Genomic DNA, 22,214 nt, shown 5'->3' with positions numbered 1-22,214 from the left:
AATACTATAGAAAGCTTTTTGTCTGTCTTCAGTTTATTTTCCTCTTTCCTTGAATATACTACAACAGAGTAAGGTCTGCACCTTCTGTTATTGAGACAATCTCAGCTATACCTCCTTTCATCTACAAATACATCAGTTAATCCACTGTAATCAATACAATTGATTACACCAATGTTAAACTGATGTGAACCAAGTGAAATGAAAGCCATGCCTTGTACTAAGGGAGAAGTGCAGACACAGTAAGTTTCAAAAATACTTTAGACTGTATTTGCAAAAATAAAACCTATGCAGTATTAACAATTATATTAAAAAAAACCCAAACAAACTAGAGCCATTTCAACATTAAGAAAACTGCATATCTGTTTTTATTATTATTATTATTATAGTGCTTGAACTAGTGGGACACGTGCTATACCACACAGCTGTAGCAAAGCTTTCTCTTTTAGCAAGCATTTTTCCTCTTTTGGTAGGTAACTAAATAATTATGTAACCCAAAGAGACTAACTAATGTTTGCTCTGTAGTTTTTGACTTTCTGCATAGTCTAACATTCACATTGCAGAAGCCCAAAATACCATGAGACTCCAAATAGGAACTATTTTAGGCCAGTATTTAATTGACTGGAACTCAGAAACTAATTAACAGATTTGCATGAGACTTCACAGAAAAATCAAGCTTTAATGAAAGACTGTTTACTTGAAAAATAAGGGAAGGCGCTTTTTTTCACATGAAACAAGGAAAATGAGTTTCTACTTAAGTGTAAGAGAAAATGGAAACTTCTACATCTATACAGAGGTCAGTTCTATTCAACAAAAATGCTTAACATAATTGAGCCAAACTATACAGGCAAATATACATTCAATAATTGCAATTACATAATTATACACACTTTATGGAAGAAGAAATGTGGCATTCTGCATACACAAACTGTGATCCACAGGACTGCTCCGTTTTCCATCTTAGTTTCGAGGATCAAGCCAAGTTCTAACTTCAGCTTAATAACTTCAGTCTAAAAAAACATCAACTTTGAATTCTAGCTATCACACTTGAAGTCTGTCTTGGAATTCATACACATGTATGTATGATGCATGTTCATCTGAAATCAGCAAGGACACTTTTCACAATAATATTTAGATTTTTGCTCCATATATAGAAAGCTGATATGTTTCTTTGAATTTGTTTCCTCTTTGATCTGACAGAATCTCAATTTTCCTCAGTCTTCGGTGACACAAACATCTGTCTACTAGCAGTTCTCACGTGCAAGTGCTTTACAAAGCATGAATGCTATGGAGAGTGCAAAAATGCTGCTCAAAACTCACTTGACCACCATTTGTAAATGTTCACGTCAACTACTTCTGAATTGGTAGCATGCCTGAAAATAATTGATGGGTGCATATGTTAGATGTGGGGAGTGTAAAAATTATCAGCTCCATGTCTGCCTTATTTTAAAAGCTTACCAAGGAAGTAGTAATTTATTAAAAAATGTAGAACCTCTTTTAAGCACTAAGAAAGAGGATGCAAAGAACTTTAAGGCCAAGAGGAATTTAGAGCAAAGAAATAAGGAAATAATTTGCGGAAGAGGAAAGGAGCCTTTGGAAATGAGTTTTTATTGTACCGCTGAATTAATGATAAAAGAAGCAGCACCTGCACATATGGCTATTCTCCACTGGAAGAAAAGGATATAAGATAAGTTTAAGATGGAAATTAAATGTGTGTCTTATGATAACTATTGACTATTCATTAAAAGCCTTAATAAAATGTTTTTTTTTCATTTGTCAGTGACACACAATGTAATTTAAAAATTACTAGTATTAAATTTAATTTGAAAACCTATAGCTAGGGAAATGAATTTAAATAATAGTAGAGTACAGTTAGGACTTTCAGGTATGATAAACTCAAATATTCCTTCAACTAACCTTCCAAATGAGAGAGAAGTGCTATCGTTTGGTATTTGAAATGAATTAGCAGAGAACATTTTTACTGCTGAAAAATATTTCTGACTTTTCACTATATTTTTTTTACCATTTCTATTTTATTTCAGTATATTATTACATTACACTACAATTACATGGAAATATGAAAAATGCATGACTATTCATTAAAAGCCTTAATAAAATGTTTTTTTTTCATTTGTCAGTGACCCATATTTGCATGTTTTTATTTTTGTTAAGTATGATTGTGATGTTGACAACCTGTAAGAAGAAAAGAGCAAGTAGCAAAACCTTTAATGTAATTTAAAGATTACTAGTATTAAATTTAATTTGAAAACCTATAGCTAGGGAAATGAATTTAAATAATAGTAGAGTACAGTTAGGACTTTCAGGTATGATAAACTCAAATATTCCTTCAACTAACCTTCCAAATGAGAGAGAAGTGCTATCGTTTGGTATTTGAAATGAATTAGCAGAGAACATTTTTACTGCTGAAAAATATTTCTGACTTTTCACTATATTTTTTTTACCATTTCTATTTTATTTCAGTATATTATTACATTTACATTACACTAAAATTACATGGAAATATAAGGAAAAATGCAGCAAGGAAGCAAGCTGAAATGCTATTATAAAGCACTGATTCTGTTCAAAAACAATAACTGATATTAATTTTTTTGTTTTATTACAAATAAAAACACTACAGAACAGATCACATGTAAACTCTGAGTGGATTCTTCAGTCTTTCTTTTAAGAAATAGATTTGTTTAAGCAGTATTATCTGGAAACTATATATGCATAGATGCTATGCAATAACCTCAAGATAATCAAATGAATGTTTCCAAGAAATTTAAATTATGTTCTAAAAAATATCTTTCCATATTTTCATCAGATATTCTGCTTGAAAATAAACTAGAATTTAACAGATGTGCATTGAGAACCATCACAGGTGACTTTATGAATATATTGCATTTATGAAGAGTCATTACCTCCTTCATTGAGTTTTATGTCTGCAACGTTTAGTATCTAGGTGACCACAAGAATTTGGCAGGCAGTGCTATTGTTTGAATATTCCTAGATATATTCAATGAATCTCATTTGCATTTCCACCGAAATGCCTTGACGCTGTTCTACGAGCGGTTACACAAGAACCCATTTCAAGCACCTATATAATTCCACCAGGTCATGTCACAAGGCATCAAAGGAGGTGAAGAGACTTACCCAGAGCATACAGTAATATTTGCAATAAGCACAAAGCAAAATTCCCTAGCAACAACTTGAATTGCAGACAAGACGTACTCTTTCCATTTGGGAGCAAAAATTTAAGCCCAGGCTGTGATTGGCACCTGTACCAGCAAACAGTATATGCAAAAACATTTAAGGAGTCAGTCTCCTCTTCCTCTTTCCTGATTAGAAAACAGCCACAATGTCTGCAAAGGAAATTCCCCTGTGAAAGTACTCCTTTCAAGTTGGAGTACTTAAGGAAAATGGGGTCTCCTTTTCCACTGTAATTGACGGTCAGTTTCCCATATCACAATTTGCTCAGATTCTTTGAGCCAACCCATGATTTAAAGCCATAATTGGACTACTGCAGTATGAAAATAAGCCAGCTTCTCATTAAAATCTCCATAGTGTGCATGTTTTGTTGTATAGCTAACAGCTTTGTTTCAAGAAAACATAAGGAAGACTAATTCTTAAAATTTCCATCCTTCAGAAAAAAGGTACAAGATTCAGGAAAACAGTCCATAGCAAAGACTGACCAAAACTTTGGCAGTTCTTCTAACTACATTAGCTGTCTAGTATGGGGTGTTTCCTCTTACTATTCAGCACAGGTCTCCTCTTTATCAAAATTACAAATCTTCTTCTAGCATTTTTGCAACACTAAATTCTGAAAGTGCTTTTATGAATTTTAATTAATCTTCAGCATAAATAATCGAAGGCAGGCAGGTATTATTCTTAATTTACAAATGAGAGAGATGGCATACAGAGAAGTGACCTTGCACAAGTTTGTACAGAAAAAAATCTGAACAGAAGCCAGGTTTACATCTCAGGGGTTTCTTTCATAGTCTACCAGCCATATTTCATCCTCCCATTTCTTCCTTGTGTTCTCCAAACTCAGTAGCTGCTTGTGCTAACCTATTTGCAAAACTCCTGTCAATTTCTGGGTGAGTAGACACAGACCTTACTACTCCATATTCAGTAAAAGCTGGTCGGCCTGTGTTTCCACCTCATCCCTCCAAAGAGGTAAATATTTCTTTTCCTAATCGTTTCTGCAGACCCTCTGAGCATCTGCGTTAAGGAAAATATCAGATTGTACTTTCTGCTAACTGCTGAAGTCATTTTGCTGTGCTGGGGCTTACTCATGCAACCTGTTGGTGCACGTTGCTTTCTGAACAATTGGGTTCAGGAATTGTTCCAATATACCTAATGTGTTATCTTGCTGACACAAGATCAGTTTTGATTTTTTAATACTGCAGTGAAAGCTTCATAGGCACGTCAGTAGCTTTTAAGCTAATTTTGAGACAAGAATACATTTCCCCTTCTAATGTAATAGTCTGTTGGGCTCTTACTGTTTCAGTAGTCAGTACACTCTTCAGAATTACATTCTGTGTAGTGACAGTCACCCACCTTGCCTTCTGTCTCCTCCATGTTTTCACATATACCCCTGTTTCTGAAAAACTGAGACTTAAAAATGCACTAATAGCACAAGTAGGGAAAATATTATTTCTACATAAATTCCATCAAATTCTGAGCTATATTTCAGTTACATTAGTCCTAAAGTTGGATTCATGGCCATTCTTTTACCCAATTTTTGAAACTCCTTTCTTCTATCAGCACTGGAGCTAAGTGATCTTTTTTCAAAAACTTCTTTTTTCCTGATAGATATCTATGACTAACCCACATTTTTCAGCAAAATAATCATCAAAAAGACATCGGGACCATCCTCAAATCCCCAAGAAGACTGCTTAGTGAAGAGAGGTGAAGAGAACAAACACATTGTAAAAAAAATGAGAAACAAATGATACTTACTGCTCTTTCTGAGCAACAAGACTTTCCTGTCCTCCTTTCTTGCATACAGAATCACTTCCCCATTTCTCCTACCACCTTCTCGCTGCGGGTGAACTGGGAACAATGATCTTGAAAGAGAGTACATGTGTTACCAGATCCAGTGCCCCAGAACTGCACTAATGTTATAGTTCTAAAAGTGTTTAGTCAAGGTCTACCTCAGAGGCTCTAAAATACATTCCAGCACACTGGAACAACCCTCTTATACAAAGGACAAAAAAAGGAAAAAAAATCCCCTAAATGATAATGTGGCAATCCCACTGCTGTTACTATAAGGAGCAGTAACTCACATATTTCCAATATTCAGCAAAATCTTCATGTGTTTGTGCTTTAAGTGTGGACATTATTGCATTCTCTGCTCTAACAATGTGCTGTTTATCAACAGTTGTCACTTGAGCCATTTAGGATGCATCACACTGGGCCATCTTCTCCAGACTTTGGAACTCGTGCGAAAATGCATGCATGTACATAAGCAATGCTTTAATTTAAGCCTTTTATAAATCAAACCATTTTTTTCTTGCCTTTGTAAAAGTCAAGTAGTGCTGATTTTGGTTTTGTGTTTTATTAGAAAATGTTAATATAAGTCCTCTTTAAAAAGCAACTCTTTGTGAACAAGGTAGCTTATGCAATAACAATGTTACTTAGCTAACTCAGGATGAAATGGTAATAAGGTTACCATTTAAAGTGAGAATATTTAGCTAATCTGTTGGCAAGGGAATCGTTCCTATTCTCAGCTGTGAGATCAAGGCAAACTTCTGTTTAAATGAAAATAAGCCATGCTTTGATAATGGAAGCAGTGTCAGTCAAATAAAGGAAACATACTTATTTTAGGCCCCTCAATCTAAAAATTTCTCAAGCACCTTCCAAAATGGGAAGCATATATAGCTTATCAAAACCTTTAAGAGTACTCAGATTTGCAAGCACATTTTGCTAAATCAGTCCATAATTAAAAAATAAAAAAATCAATAAAATATTTTTCTTACCTGTGTCAGAGTATCTATCTTCAGCAGGTATTGTATTTTAAAACCTACAGCAGCTAATAATGTTCAGCTCAATTCTCTAATTAATTTCCTCAAGCATCCTGATAATATTATTCTCAGTAAATAATGTTCAGCTCAATTATCTAATTAATTTCCTCAAGCATCCTGATAATATTCATTCTCAGTATAACAGCTCACTAATATTAGTCTATAACTAAATTCTAATTTCAGTGTGCCATCAGCAATACAGGGAAAGTGAAAGTGAACTGCTGAAGGCCTTAAGTTATCTTTGGGCCTACCTGCACAAGGTATTTTGTCATTCTGCCCAGACCAGAGAAGTCTGCGACATCTATCTGTTGTAATTCAAGGTGTCCTCAATCACTGCACTACGTTATTCCCCACTGGTGTAAAAACTAGATGCTCTGTTCCCATCTTCATGTCATAACTATTACCTATGAATATTATACCAATTTGAAAAATTCCATTGATTCCCAGGGGAAAAATATTTGCCTTGGGTCTCTATTCTGGTCATGGAGGTCAATGGTTTTTTTATGCCTCGCATTTGATTACTGCAATACATCTTAGAATATACAGCAAAAAGAAAAAAAAAAAAAAGGTGTTGGGTTGCTCAAACATCCAGTAACACATCACATACATCTAAATATCACTTTTGGGCGTTCAGGATTTACTTTGTATTTTACGACACAGAAGTGATCTAAGACTATATTTTTACTATAGGCAATAGCGTAACTGCAATCTTTGTAGACACACCCAAGCTAGTCTAAAATTAGCTGGCTCCTGTACTGCTACCATTGTTGCCATAGCAGCCTAGAGCTCAGTATTTATTATCAATGCCCTGACATGGTTTTGCAGCCATAGGGAGCCTCATGCACATAAACGGTATGTAAGCCAAGTATTTTGGAGCTAGTGTTGGCTTTGTCACATATTTAAATGCAATGTTGTAATTCCTAAATAGTTTAGGATCATTCCTAACAGAATTCCTGTCTGGATTCAGTTCTTCTTGCAGTGACATGGCATACTGACTAATTTTATAAAGTATTCTGAATACCAGAAGATCATTATTTTACTCTGAGTTTTCATACAAAATTCTTTTAGTCCCACTGCCGTTTTTCTTCTTTTCTAGGCTGATTGTTACTATAAAAGAAGACAGGCATAGTTTGTAGTCTAAACGTACTCCTCCAGACACAAAAAGCTTTATTGATTTAAGCACAAGTAAAAGTAGTAGAGCTGAGCTACATTAATTCTAATTATAGATAAATAGCTGAGTCTAGCCGTAGTAGACCAAGGGAGCAGAACCATTTAATTTTTATTAGTTATTTATTTTTATTTCCCAGTTTCCAAGAGTCAATACTCTTGGGATAACTTGGTTTGCTTTGCCTAGAAACCTTAAGAACCTTATCAGTAACCAATACTGCATTACAAGAAGTCTCCAATCATATGCCCTTGGTAGAAACATGGTATTTATTTTTTTGGTTTGAGGAATGAGGAAATTCTAATACAACCTTGTTGAATAAAGAGAGATGAAATAAAATATGTAAAAGCGCTTTCTTTTTTTTAAATATTCTTAGTAACAGGAAATCAGGAATACATATGTAAGATTTAAAATATTTGCTGACGGTATCAAGAAATACCTAATGCTGCCATTTGAACTCCAAAAGGCCAGTTTGGGAGAAAACACCGCAGCTGGTTTTCAGTAAGCAGGGAGAGTAAGATGAATTTCTGATATAGCAATTGAAGGGCATTGCCCTGAAGTAATAACTGCTGTTTCTTCTCCCCTTAACCCTGAAATTACTGTTATCACATAGTCAACTTGATAGCAATAAAGCTTTATAAACTTTTGAAGCATATGGCAGGAATAATAAATGTTAAGGAGTAAGAAAACTACATCTACCACATCTCAGAATGCATCTCTGAGTCTCAAATAGGTCTAGCAAGACATTTGGAAACCTGAAGATATCTGAAAGATTCACAGATTCTTGAAGAATAAATTTGCACATTGTAGGACTCCCCAAGGAAGCTTAAAACTTGCTCCCACATTTTTCTTTGCAGTTCTATTTCCTCTGAATTTTAATCTGAAATACAGGCATCTGCCCTGAAAAGAAACAGTACTTTGATTTTCCGTCTAGCAACAGAGCCCTTCACACAAAGGGACTATCCTTCACACGGCAAGTGAAAAAACGAGTAGAATTGCAGAGACAAAAATTCATGTGGAGAAGAAAAAAAAAAAGGACATTGTCCTTGTATTTCAAGAGTTTCCTCCTCTATTACAGACAAAGGAATGTAGTATGGAAAAATCCATGATGCCCTATAAGACAAAAGCTTTTCCCTGTGCCCTCTGGTGTCTAACTGTGCTAGAGGTTAAAGAAGTGAAGCAAACACATCACAAACACAAAGAAGCAATAGAGATGGAGAACCTGAAGAAGTTTGGCACTTTGAAAATATAAAAAGCCTGTTTGATACTCTTATTAGTTCAAAAATAAATTGTGGTTTCTTTTTCCTTTTATAAAATTTGTTTTTAAAGTTCTAAGTTACATTAAATGAGTTTCATTGATATGATATGAAATACCTTACTTGCTTTATCGCTCTTTCATTTCCTGTTTTCCCGAGGGCAGGGTATCTTCTCTCATATGTACAAATAATCATTCATTTCTATCAGGTATTCTATCAGATATTCATTCATTCCCATGGCTTTATCATGGTATTAATCATCTGGCTTCCTTTGCTTTGGATTAAAAGTGTTTTCTGACAAGTTTTTATTGTGTTTTCATTCACATGTCTTTGGATTAGATGAACATTTATTTTAATGAAGTCCAATTTGAGTCAGGTAACAGCATTTTGCCTCATGATTTTTATTTATGGTTATTATTAAGAATATAACAATAATTAATGTGATAATAGTAATAATTAATGTCAATAACCATGACAGTGATTATTGAACTAGGCAAAAAATCTAAAGAAAAATACAACCGATATTAAGTGCGCGGGAGTATATCTCCTTTAAACTCTCTACTGAACACTTGAGTTCTATTTCTTAAAGAAAGTTTTTATACCATGAATACCTTACACAAATCAACAATGTTGAACCAATTAGAAATAGGAATGAAAGATGAACACAATAATTTTTGCCAGATTAGGTTTTGGTTTGAGGTCTTCTAGTTTTAACTGTGTGTTCCTCCCTTGCCATAGAAAGGAAATTCCAGGCCTTTAAGCAGCAGCAAATGCATTCCTTTTGCTGTATATAGCACAATCCTTTTTCTTTCTGTCAAACCGCAGCACCAAATCTCCCTCACTTGGCAAATGTTTTCCTTTAGGGGAAAAGGAAGGACTAGAACATATATAGGTTTTTTTTTTTTTTCCTGTGTGGCATCAACTTTTTTTTGTGGATACTTTATGATTTATTTTGAATATAGATAAGACATGAGAGTGTGATTCTGAGATTTTTTTGGAATACAACATAGAGAAGCCAGTAAATCTCTCTACAACATATATAGTGGTTGTGGTATCGCAATAGACTCCAACAATCTATAGCAGTAATAGTCTGGGGTGGTTTGCCCTTTATATCAGTGTAACTTTGTTTTGGTGAGGATGAAATAGAAGAGTCAGAACAGCTGAACAAAGATGCTCAACTTCCCAACAGCTCTTCAAGGATGCTGACATTCTTCACCTCTTTCTTTAAATCATGCTTACTATTTACCAGATGACTGTATACTTTAAATGTACTGTAAGAACCAATAAAATGCAGTTTATTATTTCACATGATATATTTTTTTAAACAGAAACATCAGTAAAGCTGGAAAGGAGACAGAGTTCTAATACACTCACTAGCACAAGATCCCTGGCCTGTCTCACAAGCATCAACTTCTGGGTAATTACAGGGATAGCATTTAGTGCCCTTCATGACCTTATCATGTTCCATCTTCTGAATATCCACCTGTGCCTCAATATGCAGCAACACCTGGACTATTGACATTTTGAGCTGTGCGTCAAGGAGCAGCAAGAGTGTGGCTGCTCCAAGAGGGAAGACAAGCCAGGAGCCAAAGACCACCATAGCACAGACAGCGTCCTCATCAACATGGTCACAGTCCCACAGTATCTGAACAGGCCCAGACAAGGTGACGCCCAGTGTCTATTCAGGGAGTTCAGTCACAAACAGCAGGAGATGGCCAAAAACAGGACTGAAGACAAAGCAACCTACAATGTAGGTCTGTGGTTCATCCAGGAAAATCAGTCAGCAAGCTGGGTCAGCTCTAACATAGCTCAGACAAGATCTAGGTGCCCAGGAGATAAATGGAGATCCTAGAGGATTTGTACGTGGATGCCCTAGGCGAAGCTGGTCAAGACAGTTAAGATCTAGTAGCATAATCAATGCCCTGACAATATGGCAGTGCCACACTCAGTTGTGGCAATACCATTGCCCAAAGTATCAAGAGACTTAATTTCTGTTTGCATACATTAATTTGTATGATAGCAGTAACTCTGAGATGGATTTTAAGGTGAGAAGAAGTGTCTTCATTCCAAGGTTATGTGGATGGCAATAATATGAAAAAAAACTGGTGAAGAGCCCTTCTTTGATAAGAGTTTTATTTTTATGGAAGCAGATGTCTCAAATTGTGACTATAAAGAGAGTTTTAGTAATTTTTCCAGCTCCAGTTCTAATGCAGTTCCTCTGGTGAAGTGGTTGGCCCAGCAATATAGACTTAGTTTGAAGCATCTCACTAGACTAATGCCTGTGACATCGAACATCTGTGAGATTTAAGCTAGTCTAGTATAGGATTCTATCTTCCATGTCAGCCTGAGAACTTGAACCGGATATGAGCACAGTAAATACGAAAAGATATATGCGCAACTGCCCATGTGGTGCTTAGCTGACCAGAAGTAATGCTTCTCACGTCTTGCCATTTTACATATAGATTTTTATTTATTTATATGTGCTTAGACAACCTTATGCACCCATCAGAAACAGGACTTCTCATTTGAAGCCTAAGGAACTGATGAGATGAACGCAATTCTAGGTGTTTATTACAACTGGTTACCTTCTTTTTTTGAACCTGAGCAGTAGCTATGTTTTGCCATCCAGTCAATCATATTCATTTATGATTCATTTGCAGATTTCTAAAAAAAATGACTGCTGAAAGTGTCACTGAAGGTTTTGGGTTTGTTTTTTTTTCTTTGTCTAATAAGCATTTGTTGTCAAGTGGAGGAAAGCAATAGAAGATTTGGAAATGGGAGCTCTGGAAAAAGTCAAGGCTAACCAATTACAGGATCCAGTAAGGCAGTATTCAGGAGGTTTCATCTTGATTGAAGTTGCTGTCTGAGTGGCAGCTGACATCAAAATAAGGTATTCTGTCAACTGATCATCTTGCCTTGGGCTCAGAAGGGAACCAACTGTTAAAAGCTTTCTGTGAAGAAGGGGATATTTCCCATGTGCAGTTTTAGGTGCTTTCCTGGTAAAGATTAGTGAAAATCCTTGTGTAGGTGAAACTACCATATCAAATAATATTTGCAATGATGACTGAGGTCTCAACAGCAGAGATTTTGTAGCCCTCTTTACCTTCCCTGACACATACTGAGGATGCAGGCAAGAACCCAAGGTAGTGAATTTTAAGACTGCCTTCAAATGATCTCAGATGTTGTTGAGCAATATTCATCCAAGTGAAAGATCCTCTTCAGCTCCCTTTCAATTAAAAACACACACAGTGTTCTGCTCTGCTAGTTCCCAGGTTCCAGCTACTTGCTTTCCTGGCTTAACACTGGCAACACCTCTGGCTGATTAAGGAAATAGATGTTCATATTAAACATTTGGAACAAGCATTAGGATCCCCTGGGAGTTGTATTGGAGGCCGAATGGAAGGTAGAACATTCTGTTTCAAGTAAGAACATGTATTTTTTTTTCTTCTGCCTCACAAACTCTGGCCTAATTATACTCAGGCATAAACACAGTAAAAGCAAAAGGTGAAGTTCCTTGCTTCATCTGAACTATTTAGTAGGCAATCTTCTCTAAGAAAAGATACTCAAACAAAACATATAAAGGCTTAATTTTTACTAGGGTCAGACTAGAGAGAAGAAAACAACACAATAAGAGATTTTGCTGTCTGACAAAACGGACTTGTACCTGCAGAATAAAAATAAGCTGACTACGGTGCAGACAGCTCAGACATGCCAGTTTGGTCAGCATGATGCACCCTAAGCCACTCAGCCAAACAGCAGGGGACTCATGAATTTTCACTTCCTTCCCAAAGTGCCCATCTCAGCTGGACTATTAAGTATATTTCAACCGTAATCTCACCGTTAACTATCCACCCACTCACCACCACCTACAGGTTTATACATGAGATGCACGTGAACTAAATGTAACCTTGCACTTTGCAAGCAGAACTGATTCTGTCAGCTTACATTTCCAACACAGGACATTTCCCAGTGTTGTTCTACATGGGTCGAATTCTAAACATGTGCTAGCAGAAAATGAATACACGGTGAGCGAATAATAAGGCTCTAAATATTCAATAAACCTTTAAATCATATAGCAACACAAAGCTCTAACTTATCCTTAGAGTATCGTATTATTATTTAAACGCTTCAAAAGTAGTCTCCTCAATGTAATTGTCTAAATTTTCATGTTCTCAAAGTGTTGTTTATATTTTCTGGGTTTAAATGTTAATCTCATGGGAGCATATCACAGGAGCAATTTCTCCCTGAGCTCCTGGAAGTAATAGATTATCGTGTCAGTGAGATCTTATGCAGGTTTTATCATGCTCTTGGAGAAGTAAATTCTAATCTTTTTTGGCAAACAAAACAATCTCATATCCACCTATACACCTGCCTGGCTGTCTGGGAGAGACCGCAACACTGAAAATGACACCCTTACATATAAAAACTTACATTAAAGGTGCTAAACAGAGCATCCAAATCACAAATGGACATCACCTCACCCTCCATCAAACTTACTAGTTTCCACTCCTCTGTCCAGCTAGCTCTGTGTTTTCTCCATTTTCCCGTTCTCCATTCCCTTTTTCGTCCTCCAACTTTTATCCCCTTCTGACCCAGCTTTTGTCTCCCCGGGCTTCCAAAGCCACAGCCTACTCCTTTCTCTCTAACTGAAAGTCATTTGAGGCATATGATTTTCTGCTGCCTCAGTTATTAGCAAAGGAGAAACAGACTTCTGTCCTCCTTCCAGTCGCACTTCTGTCTAGCTTCTCTGTGGAAACAGATCACTGTCTTGTCTGCAGTGGGAGCTGCAAGAGAACTAAGAGCAGTCGCTCCCTGCCAATAATAGAGTACCTCAAAGCTTTTAGCTGTCAGGCTAAGCACATAAGATTTTTTCCAAAAGTTTTTGGCTTAGACACATTTGAGTAGATTCCACACAAGTCAAAAGGCATTAACATGAAATTTCTCTGTCAAGTTTGAAATTCTCGCTACAAAAACACAGACGTTGGAATTATACTGCATATAACAATGGGCAATAATGTAGTAATAATAAAATATATACTGCATATAAAATATGAAATAATAAACAGAGCTTCAGAATTTTTTCCCTTACCATTGCAACACAAGATATTTGCAACCTGGCCTCGCTTTCATACCTAGATGAGCCATGTGGGGTTAAATGTTTATAAAATAGTTAAACTTTAGGGCAGGTACATGACATGAAGATATCAACCTAAATGTTTAGCATTTGGCAAAGATACAAGAGACAAAAACCCCACAGTCTTATTACAGGAAATTGATGATAATGGTGCATTGCAGAGCCCACCCTTCCAGTAACACTGAGGTGGTTTTTATTCCTTGTAATCATTCCTAATTTACTTTAAAGGTTTGGGAAATATTTATGCATGATTTTCTGTCATGTTGGCTGCTACTCATCAGTAAGTGTCAAAAGATCACACAGAGGTTACATTTGTAACTATGATTTCACCTGTCATAATGTGAAGCTACTAGCCAGACGAGGGCCCTCATTCTCAGGAGCTGTATATACAAAATTATCCTTAAACCAATTATAATAATTAATAAATAAATGACTATAAAATTATTATTTTATAATTGTATTAAATTATATTATCTGACTGATATTATTTGAAGCATAAGATGGCAAGCAGTGTACTGAATAACGAGGAATTGGACGCAATAAAAATACAGCTCGTGCACAAAGTGTCGTCACTATTTAACTGTAAACTGATTTCATATATGACATGAGCAATAACATTTTAAAAGTGTTAATTTTTTTCTGTAAGTAAAAGTAATGTATCTGATATGTCAGACAATTACGTAATTATGTCACTAATTATTTGTAACCATCATATAAGAAATCAATCTAAGCTGTGATTTAACAAAGGCGAGAGATCATTTCAAGAACGCAATCCCTTCCCCTTACCCACCTCCTGCCATATCCCTGTGGACATCGAGAAAGGTGAAGAGATGGTGAAGTAACAGCAAGAAAACAGTTGCAAAACAGAGAGATTGGAAGTATAAAGGAACACAATAAGGAACAGCAGATGGAAAGTCAAAGAAATTATATATTAGGAGATAAATAAATTAATTACTTTGAAGTTGAGAATTAATGTTACAAAGCTGGTATGATAGAGAAAGTGAACTGGCAAAGGGACTGAAAGGGGTGATGAAAGAAAATTCCCATAAGCAGTATGTACTCTGAAGAACTGCCGAGTGATGAGGAGGCACAGAGGACTAAAACAGGTATCAAAAAGCAAGCACATAATCCCCTTTCACTGTATGTTCATAGTAAATGGAAATTGTATTTCAAAACATGCTGGCAATTGCCTTGAAAATGTACGCATAACATATCCTCAGAGCATCTTTATATGTGCCTATAAATGCACTGGATTAATACCTGTACTGTAAATACAGGGTTATAAACCCTCTCTATAGATAATTTTGATAGTAACCCTCCCTGCACATACCTGAAATCTCAAACTATGCTTATTCTTAGCATTCTCATTATCTGAACCTAAATATAGCCAGTAAGAGGTGAGTGCATTTCACAGAATGAGTTGTCCATACTGTATTTTATACTGTACATAAAACTCGTGGCCTGAATTCTGAGCAAGAGGAGTATCCTAAAGAAGGTTAAATAGATAGGATTTTTCTTTCAACATCCATTGTAGGGGAAATACCTATAATAAACCAAGGAGCAGAAGAAATACAAAGGTTCTAAAAATTAAAAAGGGTCATTAATCTATTCAGACTCTCCTTTTTGTGACAGATATTTCAAATTGAAAACTGCATGTTGCATATCACTGCACTGTTTGCAAAAGGATTGATACAAAACAAGGGCTGTGGTGACACATGGTCCAGAAAACGAAAACAAAACAGCTTTGGTGAAACCTACCAACTTTGCTGTAGAATAATGACTGCTTTCAGCAAAATAGTATAGCCATGCACCAAAGGGTGTAATTTAAATCTCCACATTCAAGGGGAAATAGACTTGTTTCTGGTTGAAAAACTTCTTATTGTTTAAACACTGTTTAAACACCTTAAATAAAAGGACAGTTAAAACCTTGATTATTCTCGTTTCCATCAGTTAATTCCACACAGAAGAATTACATAAATAGATTACAGTATGTTGACTTGCATGCATTAACACTACTTCACAAGAAGTCAGATTATTTTGAATCATAAAAGTTCACAAAGTAATTATTTGTTTCCTGCAATTACAGATTCCCTAAGTAATTGATTTTGCCTGTTAATATTTCTGTATCATTCTTTTCAGTAATGTCTTGCATACTAACACTATTTTTGCTTACTGTCAGGGCCTAAAGCTTACTCCCTGCCTCCCAGATGTTCACTGCCTGTGCTTAAGGACAGCTCTCTGATGTGCCCCCCATCTTAATTCACACCACTCCGAAGGAAGAGCTGTTCAAGAAGGAGCTTTAAAAGACTTGCAAGGCAGGGAATGAACTGCCCCTGCTTCATTCGGGAGTTGCTTTAGGCCACCCCCTTGGTCCTTGCTTCTGTGCCTTCCCTGTGCCTGGCCATATACCTTCCTGATCCAGAGCTTGATCCTGGACCTGCCCTGGCACTACAGCTGTGATGGACAATCACTGGGCTGTGTCTGACCCTGGTCACCATCACTGGACCTGCAATGCAGATGCACCCAAGAAATCAGCTGCAATGCATAAACTCTATACAGATCAAATAAACAGTTATTGCACATTTCTGAGTGTTACCTCTAGCACCTTACCCGTAAACTAAATGTAAGCTTCTCTGCATCTTTTTTTAGCTGATGCCCTGTTCCTTGTACCATCTTTGCCTGCCTGCTTCCTTCAAACAGAAGTTGCTACAAGGAATTGCCAGTGGCCAATTCCCCCTCACTTCTTTCCTGACAAATAGGCAGTAACACTCTTCCACCACAGCACCTCAGAACACCTCTGGGATGTCCTTCTAGGCCACTGGAGGGAACACACCCTGGTGAGGAGAAACTGAGAGGGACACTGAGAGACCATGAGACTGAGCAAGAGAGAGAGAGACAGAGAGTCTGTGCAATTATCTCAGCAACTAATCAAAAAACAAATTTCTCCACAAAGGAGACTAGGAAATAAGAGGGCAAACTGAAGTGTTTTATGAAATTGGGGTATTTACCAGAGCTGGAAATAATTACTGACAAAAGGCTTAAAGGATGTGCCTTATCATTCCTGTTTGTTCTGACACTAGAGTCATAGGAACACCACACTTGACATATGAGTCTTACATTGTGCTTTGGACCACACACAGATACAGAAAATAGACCTGAGATTTTAAAGATGGTATTAGAGCTATGATTTTTGCACTTTCTTGCAGTAAAAATGATCCCCTTTATTCCCTTTCCTTCTGCATCAGTGATTATCAATGATATGTAAGACAATGTTTATTCAGGCAACTGGAGCTTTGCAATGCTGGAGTAGCAGCAGACTAGAGCATGACAGGAAAACTGGTGGTAATATTCTGATGAAGATACAAGCTCCACTCTTCAATTTGTAACATGGATTTGAAGTTATTTTTTTAAAAAAGTTACATGTTTAAAAGCTATGCACAAGATTAAATAACATAGGAAAGGATAATCTGAGAATAGTAACGATATAAAATAAAGTAAAATCTCAAGGGTGAGAACTCATTAAATCCAAATTTATGGAGATGAGTTAATGCTCTTAAGTTGATACCTGCTCCACAATATCTATATTTTTCCAGCTGTTCCCAGTCCAATTGTTAACAATCTGCTGTACAAACAGTAATCTCAGCACACTGAGGAAGAAACAAAATTCTACACCTAAACTGTAAAGAATATAATTCAATACCAATTTAACGGCACGTATGCTTGCCTAACCTAAAATTGCCTTTTCCTTTCTTTTTTTTTTAAATCTAACCCTAATGAACAGAAAATACTGAGTCGGAGTAAAAGGTCCATCTGTGACCTTAGATTAAAAGACTAATGTATTACGTCCCTCATGTAGTGTATGCAAGAGACACATTTTTATAATATCTTTCAAAAAAGTGTCCTGTCAAGTTTCAAACAAATATAAAAGAACATATACTGCCCTTTGCAGGCAGACCTCTATTTCATTCAGCATCACCCCATTTCTTTTGCCTTGCTATGGAAGCCAAACAGAGCTTCCCAGCTCTGTGATCATCCTGATGCATTGCATCTGCCAGGGAACAGCAGAAACAGTATAATGCTGCCCTGCAACGGGAAGAGTATCCACTGGCTGGGGCTCCGGGCTCCAGTCTCACAGGTATGGTAGATTGCACCAACAATCCCTCCAGGCCAGGATCGTATTTTCAGCAATGACAGTAAGTGTCCATGATAGAAGTGGGAGGAACAGGGCATGCATATCTGGCACTTCTTCCCAGGCTCCAACCAGTTCAGGGACTTCCTGAGCCAGATGTATCTTTTGAAGTATGTAACCACCATTAGTGCTCATCTCTTCCAAAAACTTGTCCAGTCTTCCCTTGAGCCCATGTGAGCTTTTAGCACCTTCAGCAAACTCAGGCAAGGATCTCTGCAGGCCTTTGTATGAAGTACCACCTCATTTGGGGAAGCCCTATGATAATACGTGCTTCCTAGATCCACACCCCTTCCCCAAGGAAAACGGTGTCAAGACAAGAAAATTGAAAACTGAACTTGGTTAAATAAAAAGCCTGATGCTCAGGAAAAAGAACAAGAAGTATATTTTGAATTCTGAAATTTTTTAAAAGGAGGGTACAAACTTTCCTTAAATATTTTGGTCTCCAAGTGTTGCACCCACCAGGAAAAAAACCAAGTGCTGATAATATTTTATTATTACTGGTATTGCTTAACAAATCTTTAAGTTCTTATTCACAGACGTGCAACTTACCTAATGCTGTAAACAATTTAAAGATAAATGTTCCTGTTTTCTCCCTGTAGAAATAAAGAAAATAATGTAAGTCACTATCTGAAACTGTAAGATTTTTCAGTACAACTTGTATAAGGCTAGTGGAATCACTCTCTCTGAGGAGTGAAATGGAAAAACTACATACAAGTTCTGGCAAGTTTAACATAGTGGAAGCTACCAACCAACCATGGCTAATTTAAGTAGCTAGATATCATGGAAATAACCAAAAAGTGTGGCTGTAGGGGATCTTGGAAGATGATTTACACCACTTCCGTGCCCCAAGCAAGATCAGCAATACCTAAATCATTTCTAGCAGATATACAGCTTATAAACTACCAACTGTCCTACATAATTTATTCCAGTGCATCACTGTCCACAGCATCAGAAAGGTTTTTTTTCTTGATGTTAAAAATCCAACTTTTTTTTCACTTAAATCTTTTCCTCATTGCTGACTTTTCTTAATTAATTTTGTCATTCACATCCTAGTTCCCAACTCGGTTTTCTTCTTTTTGGGGCTAAACAACCCTGGTATATTGAGCGTGTTTTTTCTCCTCTAATATTGGCAATATAATGTATTCTGTGTTCCTTAGCTCTCTTAGAGAATTGTCATAAGACAGGAAAGCAGACTTACTGGAGTCAAGGGATAAAACTTCTACTGTATCTTTCCTATTTACAAGATCTGCTATTTTGATACAGGAAAAAAAATTAGTTTGGTGGCACAAGACACTCTTGGTGAACTGATGTTAGACCTATCTCCTTTTCTTTCAGGTATATGGATAGTTCAATGGTTGATTATTGCTCCAGTACTTTTCTAGGAAGGTAAACTGGTTGTCATGTCTTTCTTGTTTATCTTTTTATGGACACACACTAGTTTTTCATTTTTCTGAAATATTCTCTTTTTTTTTTATATTCCCAGTAATAACAATTCAAGATTCTGAGGTTACCTGAGCCAGTCCTTTGAAAGCCAATGAGTAATTTTAATGAAGTAGTGACCATGAAAGCTTTTAAATGAACTGCAGTTGTTATTTTTCAATAGGTTTTCCTTCCAATTGATTGGTAAATCTACCCCTTCCTTAGTCTTTCTCTTAGCAGTAAGTGGAAAAATTTCACTCCCAGTAATAACAATTCAAGATTCTGAGGTTACCTGAGCCAGTCCTTTGAAAGCCAATGAGTAATTTTAATGAAGTAGTGACCATGAAAGCTTTTAAATGAACTGCAGTTGTTATTTTTCAATAGGTTTTCCTTCCAATTGATTGGTAAATCTACCCCTTCCTTAGTCTTTCTCTTAGCAGTAAGTGGAAAACTTTTACTTATGCAATATTTTCTTTTTTCCCTTCATAACCTTTTGCCAAAAATATCTCATTTTCTACCTTGACACTTCTGATTTTGTGCCTGGGATTTATGCTTTTTTTAATGTCCTTAATAGTTTCATGTATTTTTCACATTATGTACATACCCTTTTGTTTGAGATCATTGAAGATTTCATTACATTGTCAAATTCATCCCTGCTTATATTTTCTAGTATTTCTCTGTCCAAGGAAAAATGCATGCATGTCTTTAACTTAGTTTGTTTAAGGAGATGGAACTGCTCTGAACTCCCTTTCTACTTAAACTTGCTTCCTATCACATTTTCCTGCCAGTTTTCTGAATTTGTTTAAGCCCACTTTCTTGAACTTTATTTCTTTATTTTGTAGGATTTTTTCTGTTCTAAGGACTGTGAACTTTCTCTTTTCACAGTCATTCTTACCTAGGTTTTTTGCTACTTTCACATTTTCCGCCATTCCTCCACAATGTTTAGAATTACATATCTAATTTTCTTTTTAGTTACCCTTTTTTTCTCCATTTTCCAAAATATGCTGGAAATTCTGTGACTTGTATCTATTTTCTAAAAGCTTTTACTAGCGTTGTCTGTACAGTTCAAAATTTTGCCTTTTTCTTATTTCTTCCAGAAAAAGTCTTGTTTCCCCCAAGAATCAAATCTTAACTGGTGGTTTACAGCTGATTTGACCATTTTATCCTTATCCAGAAAATGTGTGTCATCTCTTTATGGATCTGCTTGCCATACAAAGCAATACATTCTCTCATTTTCCCCCCTTGCAGATGTTTCTGGAGCAAATTATACCCACTAATATTCTAATCATGTGAATTATCCCACTGAATGTCTCATATGCCAGTTGAATAACTGTTGTGATCATTAATTAAGATTTCAGCTCTTCCTGTTTATTTCCCTTACTTCTCAAATTAGTGCAGAAAAAATTAAAATATTTGGTGGATTAACATATTACTATTCTACTTTTCCTTCTTATGACCTTCTTAAAATCAACCCTAAACTCAATAATTTTTAGGTCCTTTTCCTAATCATTATTGTTTATAAGTATCTATGAATATTTGCAATCTCTTTTGATCCTAGTTTAAAGATTTTGTCATTACTGAGCGACCAAGATTGTGTGTCAAAATGTTGTTCACAACAGCAATACCATATTTTAAGGATCAATATTTACAAAGAAATTACCATGTCTCAGAACTATTCCACTGCTCAAAATAAATTAAAAATCAAGTTACTGTATTGTTTCCTCCTCTCTCCTACCCATGAACATGCAAGTACAAATGCAGAATGTCCAGTCCAGAACAGAAAAAAGATTTCCTCTCAAACTTCCTCTCATATTTCATCACTCATATCCATGAAGAGTTCAGTACAAAACTATAAGTAAACTATTGATTCTGGAAGCTTTCCTGTATAAACATCACTTAATTCTTGGGAATTAGGAATTAAGTCTTAGGAACATCCTCCGCTTACTCACAACCTGATGAGCAGTTATCCTGTCACTGAACATGTCAGCTTGGACTGAATTCAACTTAACTACGTTACTGTGCATGTTATTAGTTCTCAGGTATCCACCTGACAATTTTTTTAAGTGGCAGGCTGCTACTAGTGAAGCTAAGAACTTGTAAACATGTTCCTCTATGAGGAAAGTGAGAAAATCAACAGTAAAAGCAGCCCGAAAAGGCCTGGGGGTAAGAATATTTAGATGCGACAAGTTGGAGCCATCCCAGTTCAGCACTGCATACGGGCCCACTGGACTAGGCCTCACCTTGTGCAATGGCACTGGCACAGTTTCTGTCCCAACACAAGACAGATTTCATCACGGTGAAAAAGGCAGATGAAGATTTAAACCTAAGGTTCTGATTAGAGCTTAAATTGCTACACAAACGCGCCCAGAGAGCTTGAGAAAAACACAGAGTGCTCTTCGGGGTGACCAATAGCAATAAGTGATGCTGAAAGAATTACCATACATCAAGACTTACTATTAGATTAATACACTGTTTCATAAGCACTTTCACAACAATGCTAACAATAGACTGTAATTTCAGATATACTTTCAGTAAAAAGCTATTTCTTAGCAAAAAGCTCTGCCCAGTATTTCTTCATGCATGCCTTCAAACATCAAACGTTAGGTGGCAGTTAGCCATTTCATTCAATTCGTTCCAAAAAGCAAAGCTTTCAATGATTGTCTCCACCTAACATCAAGTACATCAATTACTCCTTCACAATCTTTGGTAATACTTCTGTATTTCTAAGGAGTTTTAACCAGAATAATGAAAAGCAACCATATGAGAATTTGTCCTTTAGGTAACAAGTACTGTCACCTCAGTCATCTCTGAGGTGAACTGAGGTGATTCAGTTCAATTGTTTGTAACCAATTCAATTGTTGTAACCAACAATTCAACCAATTGTTTGTAAGTTTTGCCCTCTCTCTCATCTATGTGCTACAGTGTTCCCTCTATATACTTCTGAAATTCATAACAAGCTATTGCAGTTCTCAGGTTTATTAATAAATATGAAGTAGAATCAAAGCACTCTGCTCTTCAGCAAATTCCA

This window comes from Aptenodytes forsteri, unplaced genomic scaffold, assembly GCF_000699145.1.
Source record: "Aptenodytes forsteri isolate BGI_AS27 unplaced genomic scaffold, ASM69914v1 Scaffold13, whole genome shotgun sequence".
In the NCBI taxonomy this organism is placed as follows: domain Eukaryota; kingdom Metazoa; phylum Chordata; class Aves; order Sphenisciformes; family Spheniscidae; genus Aptenodytes; species Aptenodytes forsteri.
The sequence above is the reverse complement of the archived record's forward strand: the minus strand, read 5'-3'. Positions refer to the sequence as shown.